This window comes from Entelurus aequoreus, linkage group LG10, assembly GCF_033978785.1.
Source record: "Entelurus aequoreus isolate RoL-2023_Sb linkage group LG10, RoL_Eaeq_v1.1, whole genome shotgun sequence".
NCBI lineage: Eukaryota > Metazoa > Chordata > Actinopteri > Syngnathiformes > Syngnathidae > Entelurus > Entelurus aequoreus.
This window is the reverse complement of record NC_084740.1, coordinates 1,148,107-1,162,986: the sequence shown is the minus strand read 5'-3', so window position 1 is coordinate 1,162,986 and position 14,880 is coordinate 1,148,107. Positions and strand designations below refer to the sequence as shown.

General features: G+C 37.9%; 1 long non-coding RNA gene across 1 annotated transcript; it reads left to right on the top strand.

Moving 5' to 3' along the window:
* The first annotated feature begins 3 nt into the window (after window positions 1-3).
* Window positions 4-8,044, top strand: LOC133658145 (uncharacterized). The gene is made up of 4 exons (XR_009827401.1): window positions 4-140; window positions 4,627-4,761; window positions 4,912-4,956; window positions 7,393-8,044. It is a non-coding gene; the product is annotated as an uncharacterized LOC133658145 (long non-coding RNA).
* Window positions 8,045-14,880: the final 6,836 nt, after the last annotated feature.

The following is a 14,880-nucleotide window of genomic DNA, read 5'->3' as shown; positions in this document are numbered from 1 at the left end:
CGTCACTACTTCTGAGCCGCGCTTTGATTGGTCACCGAACCGGAAGCAAACGCAGCGTGTTGGCTGACAAGCATGTAAACAAATGTTAATGTTTGACCAAACAATTGTATGGAATGCCGGCTGGAGACGCTGTAGTTGAAGTAAGTACACGCCTAATTAATTACCAACAACACCATTGTGTTATTGTAGTTTGAGGAAGTCCCCAACGACGTGCTAGGAGTTAGCCACACTGCTAAGGTTGTAGCAGCGTATATGCTAGCAAAGGGGAAGGTGAAACGAGGTCAAATCTAAACTATTCCTTCACTTATTGGAATGTGAGCGAATATAAATGATTGTAAAAGAAAAGCTGTACTGTAAACATAAGGAACATGACTCCGTGGCTACTTAGTATTGGCGTGTTTTAGCTACTCAATGTAGCTAGCAGCTAGCTAAACATCACATCAACCGACGTTAAAATGATGGCTTAACTTAACTTCAATGTTCGTAAATGTATATCGCGACATAAACATATTCATCTCTTTAAGAAGGGGAACCGGAGGATGTGTTCCAACTAGGGCTGGGCGACATGGCCTTTTATTAATATGTGGATATTTTTAGTCCATGTCACGATACACCATATATATGTGGATATGTTTAGTCCATGTCACGATACACCATATATATGTGGATATGTTTAGTCCATGTCACGATACACCATATATATGTGGATATGTTTAGTCCATGTCACGATACACCATATATATGTGGATATGTTTAGTCCATGTCACGATACACCATATATATGTGGATATGTTTAGTCCATGTCACGATACACCATATATATGTGGATATGTTTAGTCCATGTCACGATACACCATATATATGTGGATATTTTTAGTCCTTGTCACGATACACCATATATATGTGGATATGTTTAGTCCATGTCACGATACACCATATATATGTGGATATGTTTAGTCCATGTCACGATACACCATATATATGTGAATATGTTTAGTCCATGTCACGATACAACATATATATGTGGATATGTTTAGTCCATGTCACGATACACCATATATATGTGGATATGTTTAGTCCATGTCACGATACACCATATATATGTGGATATGTTTAGTCCATGTCACGATACACCATATATATGTGGATATGTTTAGTCCATGTCACGATACACCATATATATGTGGATATGTTTAGGCCATGTCACGATACACCATATATATGTGGATATGTTTAGTCCATGTCACGATACACCATATATATGTGGATATGTTTAGTCCATGTCACGATACACCATATATATGTGGATATGTTTAGTCCATGTCACGATACACCATATATATGTGGATATGTTTAGTCCATGTCACGATACACCATATATATGTGGATATTTTTAGTCCTTGTCACGATACACCATATATATGTGGATATGTTTAGTCCATGTCACGATACACCATATATATCTCGATATTTGCCTTAGCCTTGAATGAACACTTGATGCATATAATCACAGCAGTATGATGATTCTATGTGTCTACATTAAAACGTTCTTCTTCATACTGCATTAATATATGCTACTTTTAAACTTTCACGCAGAGAGGGAAATCACAACTTAGTCAATTTAGCAAAGGTGTATTTATTAAACAGTTATTAAGCAGTGGCACAAACATTCATGTCATTTCCAAACAGAAAGTGCAAAATTGTCAGACATTTTAAAACAAGCTATTAGTGCACTTTTGTGCATGATGTCATCTTAGTGACATCATCAAAACAACACTAAATTAAAGTGCACTTTTTGTACAGAACACCACTACAATAGTTTAAAAGAAATAAAGTGCACTTTTGTGCATGATGTCACACAAGATATTGAGTGTATGTCCTTCACTATGTGGTAGGTTCCTGCGGACGTTATCTCCTTCTGTTGTTGACTATTTGTTTCATACGGTGTTGATGTGGAAATGGTTGCTTGGGCATTTTGTTGGTGTGGCACCGAACGGAGATGTTGACATGCGGAGTTTCAATCACTCTTCATTCTCTAGCGCAGGCCTGGGCAATTATTTTGACCCGGGGGCCAAATTTAGAGAAAAACATGTGTCTGGGGGCCGGCATATCTATTTTTAGGAACACTAATGCAAAACCTCACAATAATGTCTGATTGAAAGCTAAAAACGTTATGACAGACCGCCTTAAAAAACGGACTGGAATTTTACTTTTTTTTACTGTATGAGACACCCAGAATGTAGATGAAAATAAAAAATGTGGTATTTACAATATTAACTATGAAGGATAAAACATTGAATATTGACAACATATGAACGTCACACCCCCTCTCCATCCACATATGTTGCCATCAAGCGAAACGCAACAAAAACATGAACGCAAAAGGTAAAAAAAAAAAAACCTACTATTTGATATATCATTAAGCTTCCGAACTTTGTTGTAAAAATGTCCTTCTGCGTCTGTCCCCAAAACCCGCATTTTAGGCTGGCCGCTCTGGAAACACTCTGTGGAAATGCTACCCACCCACCCACACTGCTTGGTGCCTCGTCTAAGCTGTTGTGACTTAGATTACCATAGTAACTAATTAGATTACCATAGTAACTAGTATATCATGCAAAAGCGCAGATTCCAACCATTGAAATACTATGTATACTTCAAGACTTACGGTAATTTGTAAAACATCACTGCACATCATAATGGCAGCTACAGTTTCAATCTTAAAGATGTAAAAAAAATAATTTGGGAATGTCCGGCGGGCCAGATTGAAAAGCTTAACGGGCCGCATGTGGCACCCGGGCCTTAATTTGCCCAGGTCTGCTCTAGCGGGTGACTTTTCAAATGATGCTACAAATTAGCAGTGGTGCTAACGCTTTTGCCGCATACTTGACATATTACTGTTGTCTGTTCAACATCTTCCCACTTGAAGCCAAACCACCGCCAGACGATGGACCCCCTGCTATTTTTCTTGGGAATTAAATTCTTCCTTCATTTGTTACCAGATTGGCACCTTCTTTCTCTCATATTACCAATCGCACCGCACCGCTAGCATCACAGCTAACGTTACCGTGCCGCTACCTCTCTGCTCGGCGAGGGCGTATGACGTTGCACGCGCGACAGTATGTGACGTATGTAAGAAGGTGCGCTTGTTTTATGTCTCTGAGAAGGAGAGACAAGAAAGAGTGAGAAGAGCCTGAAGTGTAATGCCCGCAGCCAAAAGCAACTGCGTGAGAACTTATACTCCAATATCACCATGTAGTCATTTTCTATATCGCACAGAGACAAACCCGCGATATATCGAGTATATTCCATATGTCACCCAGCCCTAATTCCAACTATTGTGGGATCACACTCAGCCTTCCCGGTAAGGTCTATTCAGGTGTACTGGAGAGGAGGCTACGTTCGAACCTTGGATTCAGTTAAAAGTTAAAGTTCAGGAGGAACGGTGTGGTTTTCGTCCTGGTCGTGGAACTGTGGACCAGCTCTATACTCTCAGCAGGGTCCTTGAGGGTGCATGGGAGTTTGCCCAACCAGTCTACATGTGCTTTGTGGACTTGGAGAAGGCATTCAACCGTGTCCCCCGAGAAGTCCTGTGGGGAGTGCTCAGAGAGTATGGGGTATCGGACTGTCTGATTGTGGCGGTCCGCTCCCTGTATGATCAGTGTCAGAGCTTGGTTCGCATTGCTGGCGGTAAGTCGGACCCGTTTCCAGTGAGGGTAACTTTTATGGACAGAATTTCTAGGCGCAGTCAGGGCGTTGAGGGGATCCAGTTTGGTGGCTGCAGGATTAGGTCTCTGCTGTTTGCAGATGATGTGGTCCTGATGGCTTCGTCTGGCCAGGATCTTCAACTCTCACTGGATCGGTTCGCAGCCGAGTGTGAAGCGACTGGGATGGGAATCAGCACGTCCGAGTCCATGGTTCTCGCCCGGAAAAGGGTGGAGTGCCATCTCCGGGTTGGGGAGGAGATCTTTCCCCAAGTGGAGGAGTTCAAGTACCTCGGAGTCTTGTTCACGAGTTAGTGAAGAGTGGATGGTGAGATCGACAGGCGGATCGGTGCGCCATCTTCAGTAATGCGGACGCTGTATCGAGCCGTTGTGGTGAAGAAGGAGCTGAGCCGGAAGGCAAAGCTCTCAATTTACCGGTCGATCTATGTTCCCATCCTCACCTATGGTCATGAGCTTTGGGTTATGACCGAAAGGACAAGATCACGGGTAAATGAGTGTCCTCCGCCGGGTGGTTGGGCTCTCCCTTAGAGATAGGGTGAGAAGCTCTGTCATCCGGGAGGAGCTCAAAGTAAAGCCGCTGCTCCTCCACATGGAGAGGAGCCAGATGAGGTGGTTCGGGCATCTGGTCAGGATGCCACCCAAACGCCTCCCTAGGGAGGTGTTTAGGGCACGTCCGACCGGTAGGAGGCCACGGGGAAGACCCAGGACACATTGGGAAGACTATGTCTCCCGGCTGGCCTGGGAACACCTCGGGACCCCCCGGGAGGAGCTGGACCAAGTGGCTGGGGAGAGGGAAGTCTGGGCTTAGGCTGCTGCCCCCGCGACCCGACCTCGGATAAGCGGAGGACAATGGATGGATGGACTTATTATTTTGCATTTATTAAATGTCGCCTTCTGTCTTGAGTTCCAGGATGTTGTGTGAAGTGCTTTTCTCATCGTTGTGGTTCCTGTTTGTCATCTTCTGGGTGGAGACCATCGGTGTGTGGCTGTTTCTCTCCATGTTCTACCAAGACACAGCCTTCTATCACTGGAGTGATGGGTAGGTCATGCTTTCCACACTCACATTTCCTGGAGCAACACAAAATAATCCACTACTGTCTTGATTTGATGAAAATAAGGCACAAGGCCAATCAGAACGTTTGGGTGTTTGAATGATACCATGTATATTAACTGCACTTTTATGATACAGGGTATTTTCAGATGATTCTGGACAGCTGATATACATGTTGAGTAGGTAAGAGTTTTGCATTTTATCACCAACCTATGCCCAAAAGCAGGTACTACGTGTCAAACTGTTGTCATAATTGGATCTGGAAATGATCATTCACGCATTCTTTTAATCTGGTATAGACTATTGCAGTTCTCTCTTCACTCTTTTCAACAAGTCAGCACTAAAGAGACTTCAGACGCTACAAAAGGCAGCTGCCAGACTTTGGACTGGTGCACCCAGAATAGTCCACATCACCCCCATTTGATCCAGTCTTCATTGGCTTCCAGTCTAATTCCACATTGAGTTGAACATTTTAGTCCTGACAATCCGTGCGTTGCATGGTGGGGCCCCTCAGTACATCACTGACTTGTTATGCCCCTACTCTTCAGTTGCATGGTTGGGCCCCTCAGTACATCACTGACTTGTTATGCCCCTACTCTTCAGTTGCATGATGGGGCCCCTCAGTACATCACTGACTTGTTATGACCCTACTCTTCAGTTGCATGGTGGGGCCCCTCAGTACATCACTGACTTGTTATGCCCCTACTCTTCAGTTGCATGATGGGGCCCCTCAGTACATCACTGACTTGTTATGACCCTACTCTTCAGTTGCATGATGGGGCCCCTCAGTACATCACTGACTTGTTATGCCCCTACTCTTCAGTTGCATGGTGGGGCCCCTCAGTACATCACTGACTTGTTATGCCCCTACTCTTCAGTTGCATGGTGGGGCCCCCTCAGTACATCACTGACTTGTTATGCCCCTACTCTTCAGTTGCATGGTGGGGCCCCTCAGTACATCACTGACTTGTTATGCCCCTACTCTTCAGTTGCATGGTGGGGCCCCTCAGTACATCACTGACTTGTTATGCCCCTACTCTTCAGTTGCATGGTTGGGCCCCTCAGTACATCACTGACTTGTTATGCCCCTACTCTTCAGTTGCATGGTGGGGCCCCTCAGTACATCACTGACTTGTTATGCCCCTACTCTTCAGTTGCATGATGGGGCCCCTCAGTACATCACTGACTTGTTATGCCCCTACTCTTCAGTTGCATGGTGGGGCCCCTCAGTACATCACTGACTTGTTATGCCCCTACTCTTCAGTTGCATGGTGGGGCCCCCTCAGTACATCACTGACTTGTTATGCCCCTACTCTTCAGTTGCATGGTGGGGCCCCCTCAGTACATCACTGACTTGTTATGCCCCTACTCTTCAGTTGCATGGTGGGGCCCCCTCAGTACATCACTGACTTGTTATGCCCCTACTCTTCAGTTGCATGGTGGGGCCCCTCAGTACATCACTGACTTGTTATGCCCCTACTCTTCAGTTGCATGGTGGGGCCCCCTCAGTACATCACTGACTTGTTATGCCCCTACTCTTCAGTTGCATGGTGGGGCCCCTCAGTACTCCACTGACTTGTTATGACCCTACTCTTCAGTTGCATGGTGGGGCCCCTCAGTACATCACTGACTTGTTATGGCCCTACTCTTCAGTTGCATGGTGGGGCCCCTCAGTACATCACTGACTTGTTATGCCCCTACTCTTCAAGGTCTTCAGGCCAGGGTCTTCTAAAGATCCCAAAAAACTACATTTAAAACCCTGGCATTCCAGACTATAGCTCCCAGACTCTGGAACAACTTGCACCAGACCCTCCCTGATCTTGACTTGTATATTGTAGCGTCCCGGAAGAGTTAGTGCTGCAAGGGGTTCTGGGTATTTGTTCTGTTGTGTTTATGTTGTGTTACGGTGCAGATGTTGTGTTTGTCATTCTTGTTTGGTGTGGGTTCACAGTGTGGCGCATATTTGTAACAGTGTTAAAGTTGTTTATACGGACACCCTCAGTGTGACCTGTATGGCTGTTGACCAAGTATGAAATGCATTCACTTGTGTGTGTGAAAAGCCGTAGATATTATGTGACTGGGCCGGCACGCAAAGGCAGTGCCTTTAAGGTTTATTGGCGCTCTGTACTTCTCCCTACGTCCGTGTACACAGCGGCCTTTTAAAAAGTCGTACATTTTACTTTTTGAAACCGATACCGATCATTTTGAAACCGATACAGATAATTTCCGATATTACATTTTAAAGCATTTATCGGCTGATAATATCGGCAGTCCGATATTATCAGACATCTCTAAATATTATCGCACATTTAAAGGGGAACTGCGCTTTTTTTGGAATTTTGCCTATCGTTCACATACTTTATGTATATAAAACGTTGGTTTAAAGGGCTTTATGAGGGGAAAACAGGTTATTACTTGTATTAGCCGTTCTTCAATATTTATAACACACAGGAAAGAGAAAGACGTGTGTTCTTGTCTCACATAAGAATTGTGGATAGGCAAAACGAACAAAAACAACCAATCCACCTTTTATTTCTATTTGTGGAAATACAAAATGCATTAAATGGTATACAACTTTGAGGATAACCCTTTTACTTTGTATGCTGTGTGTCTTCCCAGAGTTGATACTCACGTGCAGTAAAAGATGGAGGCCGGTAGAACACGGAGGACTCCTGAAAGAACTCTTGACGTTAGGGCTCTTGCAAGTGGGTCACTCGTCATTAAAAGAAAAAAAGCACCTGCTTGTTGAAGTGTACAATATTTGGTTCCATCGACAATAGTCGCTGCACTCTGATCAAAGTCTAAAATGAAATCTATGTGGAGCCCACGCATCAGAAAATATCTATTTTATTACAATATAATTATAATCCCTAAGGAATAATGTATAGTGTCCATGCATGATAACACACACACATGTAAATATGATGACAGGCTGCACAGAAGAGACATTTGTATCTTTCCACCACCACTCTCAATTCTTTTTGAAGTTTTTTTCCCCTTCCTCGACTTATTTGTGTATTCATTAGAATATGTTTTATCATTCTGTCAATGCAACTGAATGTGTGACTATTTGCAGATATGCTTGAAAATTGTCACATTTCACTAAGGTTATATTCAAGTGTGCATTGAAGCCCAGTTTCAAACATGATCAAAATGTAAACATGCAGTAATAATCTTACTTTTTGGAGAAAAACATCAATAAAATGTGCAGTTTGGAAAATAAAAGTGTGCTGCATTATGGAGATTATCCAATGTGTACTTTGTGTCTGCAAAACATCTTTAATAGAATAGGAAGTACTTTATTGATCCCTGGGGGAAATTCAGCACCACAGTTCACTTACAATAGACAATAAACACTTTGGTATTTTTTACATGTGAACAATATAAATAGTCTATTATACAGCATTATTCACATGTGAATAATATATATACAGTCTATTATACAGCATTATTCACATGTGAATAATACTATATAATAGACTGTATTTATATTATTCACATGTGAATAATATAAATACGGTCTATTATACAGCATTATTCACATGTGAATAATATAAATAGTCTATTATACAGCATTATTCACACGTGAATAATATGAATACAGTCTATTCACATGTGAATAATATAAATACAGTCTATTATACAACATTATACACATGCAAATAATATAGTCTATTATACAGCATTATTCACATGTGAATAATATAAATACAGTCTATTATAGACAATAAACACTTAGGTATTTTTTACATGTGAACAATATAAATAGTCTATTATACAGCATTATTCACATGTGAATAATATATATACAGTCTATTATACAGCATTATTCACATGTGAATAATACTATATAATAGACTATATTATTCACTGGTGAATAATATAAATAGTGTATTATACAGCATTATTCACATGTGAATAACAAATACAGTCTATTATACAGCATTATTCACATGTGAATAATATAAATAGTCTTATTATACAGCATTAATCACATGTGAATAACATATATACAGTCTATTATACAGCATTATTCACATGTGAATAATATAAATACAGTCTATTATACAACATTATACACATGCAAATAATATAGTCTATTATACAGCATTATTCACATGTGAATAATATAAATACAGTCTATTATACAGCATTATTCACATGTGAATAATATAAATACAGTCTATTATACAGCATTATTCACATGTGAATAATATAAATACATTATACATTTACAGTACATGTACAGTCAAAAGGAACATATGCATTATACAGTCTGATGGCTGTCGGTATGAAGGATAATGAATATATAGCACCCCCCGCGACCCTAAAAAGGACAAGCGGTAGAAATGGTGGATGGATATTTACTATGGTAATATGATATCACTTTGAATGGACTGTTAGCCCCAAAAATAAAATATGTAGGTAAAATGATGAGCAGTCGTGCCACCAGCTTGTGTCGCCCAAAACAACAAAGCACAAATAAGCCTGCAATAGATACATTTTTAAAGTTAAAGTTCCAACAGGGTGTGGTGAAATTTGTCCTCTGCATTTGACCCATCCCCATGTCCACCCCCCCTGGGAGGTGAGGGGAGCAGTGAGCATCAGCGTGCGCCGCGCTCGGGAATCATTTGGTGATTGAACTGCATACCTCGTGAATAAAATAGTAATTTTAATACACGTGACATCATTAGTATTGTAATGGAACTGCATTGCTAAATTTGGAAGTACAGGTAGAATAAGTATGAGTACTATACGTCAATACATAAAGAAGATGAGAATAAACCTTTCAGGGGTGAAAATGTGAATACAATATAGCTTCCATCTAATATGTATGATCAATTAAAAAGGGCTACATAGTGTTTAAAGCTGTAATGGCAGCATCAGCCCACTAGATGGCGCCACAGACAGGTAGATGACGTCAAGGCTGCAGTAGTAAAAGGGCTGACTCAGCATGCATTAGAAACATGTGGTCATGGCCAATGTTGACCTTTATATTTTTAGCCTGCAGGTGGCTGTAGGCTGCGTGCGCAGGCAGGAAGTGAGTCATCTCCAGCTGCTCGTCGGCGGGACAAGTCATCTTACAGGGTTTGCTCCCCCCCCCCCCAAGTCTTGGAAAATCTATATAACAAACTATCATGTGAATCATGACATTCATTGGAGGTCACGCTGGAAATAACTGAGAGCGGCCTCTGTGCTGTGTTTGTCTTGTTGTGCTGTGTTTACCTGTGTGCTGTTTGTTTGTCTTGTTGTGCTGTGTTTACCTGTGTGCTGTTTGTTTGTCTTGTGTCATGAGTGACATTCCCAGAGCTGTAAATAATGCTGAGTCACATGATCACTAAGTGCTGCTGCCCATCAACCATCTCCAAGATCACAGCAGTGATTGCACTCCATGAAAAAGGCCGAGGTCAGCAGCATCTTGTCTGAGACGCTCCCTGGAGACGCCATCACTCTGTTAAACATTCTCTGCTTTTCATCTCCAATGTAGCCATCGTCACGCCAACATCTGAGGGGGAAACAACGCAAGTGAGGGCCGTCCATCCCGTGACTGATCCTGAGTCAGATCTTTCCAAGTGAGTCTGGGACCTCTGAGGCGAGGCGGCGATAAGACGGCAGGAAGTTGGTGGGCGTGAAATAGTTGTGGTGATGTGGGACTTTTCTGCATTCACACAATGGACACACTTTTTTTTATATCAGGCACTGGTGAGGACGCCCACACATCTGGGTCCTCCAGCTGCTGGTTAGGATGTTGTTGAGCACAAAACTCCTGCAGAACCACTAAAGTCTTACTTGCACTTTCAACATTTAGAAGTAGACACATCCAGAGGTGCAAACATCTGTGTCAATGACTCCTCACAGTTTGTGTCAAAATATACCAAAAAAATGTATAACTAAAAAACTATTTGCAACCAAAAATCCTGATTCGTAACCCCAAAAACTATTTGAACCCAAAAAGTTGATTTGCAAGCCGAAAAATATTTGCCACCACAAAACGATGTTTTACTAAAAAAAGATTTGAAACCAAAATAAAATACATTTTGCGACCAAAAAAATATTAAGAAAAGATTTGCAACCAAAACAAACAATTTACAAACAAAAAAACAAGAAAAATTGACCAAACAATTTAAAATTTGCAACCCCCAAAAAAATGTATGGCCAAAAAACTATTTGCAACCACGAAAAGATTTATCAACAAAAACCAAGAAAAATAGACCAAAAAATTGAAGATTTGCAACCAAGAAAAGTTTTAAAAAATGTGCAACCCCCAAAAAAATGTATGACCAAAAAACTATTTGCAAGCAAAAAGCCTAAGTTGTAACACAAAAGCTATTTTCACCTAAAAAGATGATTCGCAACTAAAGAAAAAAAAACTATTTGCAACCAAAAATTCTGATTCATAACCCAAAAAACTATTTTAACCCAAAAAGTTGATTTGCTAGCAGAAAAATATTTGCCACCACAAAACGATGTTTTACCAAAAAAATATTTGAAACAAAAAAAATACATTTTGCGACCAAAAAAATATTTTGCAACCACGAAAAGATTTGCAACCAAAATAAACAATTTATCAACAAAAAACAAGAAAAATAGACCAAAAAATGGAAGATTTGTAACCAAAAAAAAGTATTTTTTGCAACCAAGAAAAGTTTTAAAAAATTTGAAACCCCCAATAAAATGTATGACCAAAAAACTATTTGCAAGCAAAAAGCCTAAGTTGTAACACAAAAGCTATTTTCACCTAAAAAGATGATTTGCAACTAAAGAAAAAAACTATTTGAAACCAAAAATCCTGATTCATAACCCATAAAACTATTTGAACCCAAAAAGTTGATTTGCAAGCAGAAAAATATTTGCCACCACAAAACGATGTTTAACCAAAAAAAGATTTGAAACCAAAATAAAATACATTTTGCGACCAAAAAAATATTAAGAAAAGATTTGCAACCAAAAGAAACAATTTACAAACAAAAAAACAAGAAAAATTGACCAAAAAATTTGAAATTTGCAACCCCCAAAAAAATGTATGGCCAAAAAACTATTTGCAACCACAAAACGGTTTGAAACAAAAAAAAATACATTTTGCGACCAAAAAAATATTTTGCAACCACGAAAAGATTTGCAACCAAAAGAAACAATTTATCAACAAAAAACAAGAAAAATTGACAAAAAGATTGAAGATTTGTAACCAAAAAAAAGTATTTTTTGCAACCAAGAAAAGTTTTTAAAAATTTGCAACCCCCAAAAAAATGTATAACCAAAAAACTATTTGCAAACAAAAAGCCTAAGTTGTAACACAAAAGCTATTTTCACCTAAAAAGATGATTTGCAACTAAAGAAAAAAAAACTATTTTCAACCAAAAATTCTGATTCATAACCCATAAAACTATTTGAACCCAAAAAGTTGTTTTGCAAGCAGAAAAATATTTGCCACCACAAAACGATGTTTAACCGAAAAACTATTTGAAACAAAAAAAAATACATATTGCGACCAAAAAACTATTTTGCAACCAAAAGAAACAATTTATAAACAAAAAACAAGAAAAATAGACCAAAAAATTTAAGATTTGTAACCAAAAATAAGTATTTTTTGCAACCAAGAAAAGTTTAAAAAAATTTCTTTTTGCAACCAAGAAAAGTTTTTTGAAATTTGCAACCCTCAAAAAAATGTATGACCAAAAACTATTTGCAGCCAAAAATCCTGATTCATAACCAAAAAACTATTTTAACCCAAAAAGTTGATTTGCAAGCAAAAAAATATTTGCCACCACAAAACGATTTGAAACAAAAAAATTAATTTTGCGACCAAAAAAACATTTTGCAACCAAGAAAAGATTTGCAACCAAAAGAAACAATTTATAAACAAGAAAAATAGACCAAAAATTGAAGATTTGTAACCAAAAAACTTTTTATTTTACAGCCAAGAAAAGTTTAAAAAAATGTCCAACCCCAACAAATGTATGACTAAAAAACTATTTGCAACCCAAAATCCTGATTCATAACCCAAAAAACTATTTGAACCCAAAAAGTTGATTTGCAAGCAGAAAAATATTTGCCACCACAAAACGATGTTTTACCAAAAAAGGATTTGAAACCAAAAAAAATACATTTTGCGACCAAAAAATATTTTGCAACCAAGAAAAGATTTGCAACCAAAAGAAACAATTTATAAATAAAAAACAAGAAAAATAGACCAAAAAATAGAAGATTTGTAACCAAAAAAATAATAATTTTGCAGCCAAAAAAAGGTTTTAAAAATGTGCAACCCCCAAAAAAATGTATGACCCAAAAACTATTTGCAAGCAAAAATCCTAAATTGTAACATAAAAGCTATTTTCACCTAAAAAGATGATTTGCAACTAAAGAAAAAAAAACTATTTGCAGCCAAAAATCCTGATTCATAACCCAAAAAACTATTTGATCCCAAAAAGTTGATTTACAAGCAAAAAAATATTTGCCACCACAAAACGATGTTTAACCAAAAAATTATTTGAAACACTAAATGGTCCCTAGTGTGTGAATGTGAGTGTGAATGTTGTCTGTCTATCTGTGTTGGCCCTGTGATGAGGTGGCGATATAAGCGGTAGTAAATGGATGGATGGATGGTTTTGAAACAAAAAAAAATACATTTTGCGACCAAAAAACTATTTTGTAACCAAGAAAAGATTTGCAACCAAAAAAAACAATTTATAAACAAAAAACAAGAAAAATAGACCAAAAAATTGAAGATTTGTAACCAAAAAAATTATTTTTTGCAACCAAGAATAGTTTTTAAAAATGTGCAACCCCCCAAAAAAAATGTATGACCAAAAAACTATTTGCAACCAAAACTCCTGATTAATAACCCAAAAAACTATTTTACCTCAAAAAGTTGATTTGCAAGCAGAAAAATATTTGCCACCAAAAAACGATTTAAAACAAAAAAAAATACATTTTGCGACCAAAAAACTATTTTGCAACCAAGAAAAGATTTGCAACCAAAAGAAACAATTTATAAACAAGAAAAATAGATAAAAAAATTGAATATTTGAAACCAAAAAACTTTTTATTTTACAGCCAAGAAAAGTTTAAAAAAATGTCCAACCCCCAACAAATGTATGACCAAAAAACTATTTGCAACCCAAAATCCTGATTCATAACCCGAAAAACTATTGTATCCCAAAAAGTTGATTTGCAAGCAGAAAAATATTTGCCACCACAAAACGATGTTTTGCCAAAAAAGGATTTGAAACCAAAAAAAATACATTTTGCGACCAAAAAACTATTTTGCAACCAAGAAAAGATTTGCAACCAAAAGAAACAATTTATAAATGAAAACCAAGAAAAATTGACTAAAAAATTTAAGATTTGTAACCAAAAAAAATTAATTTTTGCAGCCTAGAAAAGTTTTTTAAAATTTGCAACAACCAAAAATGTATGACCAAAAAACTATTTGCAAGCAAAAATCCTAAATTGTAACACAAAAGCTATTTTCACTTAAAAAGATGATTTGCAACTAAAGAAAAAAACTATTTACAACCAAAAATCCTGATTACCCACAAAACTATTTGAACCCAAAAAGTTGATTTGCAAGCAAAAAAATATTTGCCACCACAAAATAATGTTTCACCAAAAAATGATTTAAAACAAACAAAAATAAATTTTGCGACCAAAAAACTATTTTGCAACCAAGGAAAGATTTGCAACCAAAAGAAACAATTTATAAACAAAAAAACAAGAAAAATAGACCAAAAAATGGAAGATTTGTAACCAAAAACAATTATTTTTTGCAACAAAGAAAGTTTTTAAAAATTTGCAACCCCCAAAAAAATGTATGACCAAAAAGTTGATTTTCAACATGCTAAACACAAAGGAAAAGCTAAACTACTGCTTCTTGTTGAAGTTGTCATCACACAGATAAACACATTTTTGCATTTTGGATGAACATAAATTGCATTTTTGTGTTTCTCTGGAAAAATAAATTGAAAACAGCACAAAATCCAATTTTATGTCAATATTTGAATAGAAATCAACCCTTTTTTGTTTGTTTTCAATTCTGCCATATATAAAAAATAAATTAAAAAAACACCCTAATTTTACTTTTTGATTTGCTTTTCAGAATTGGAACTA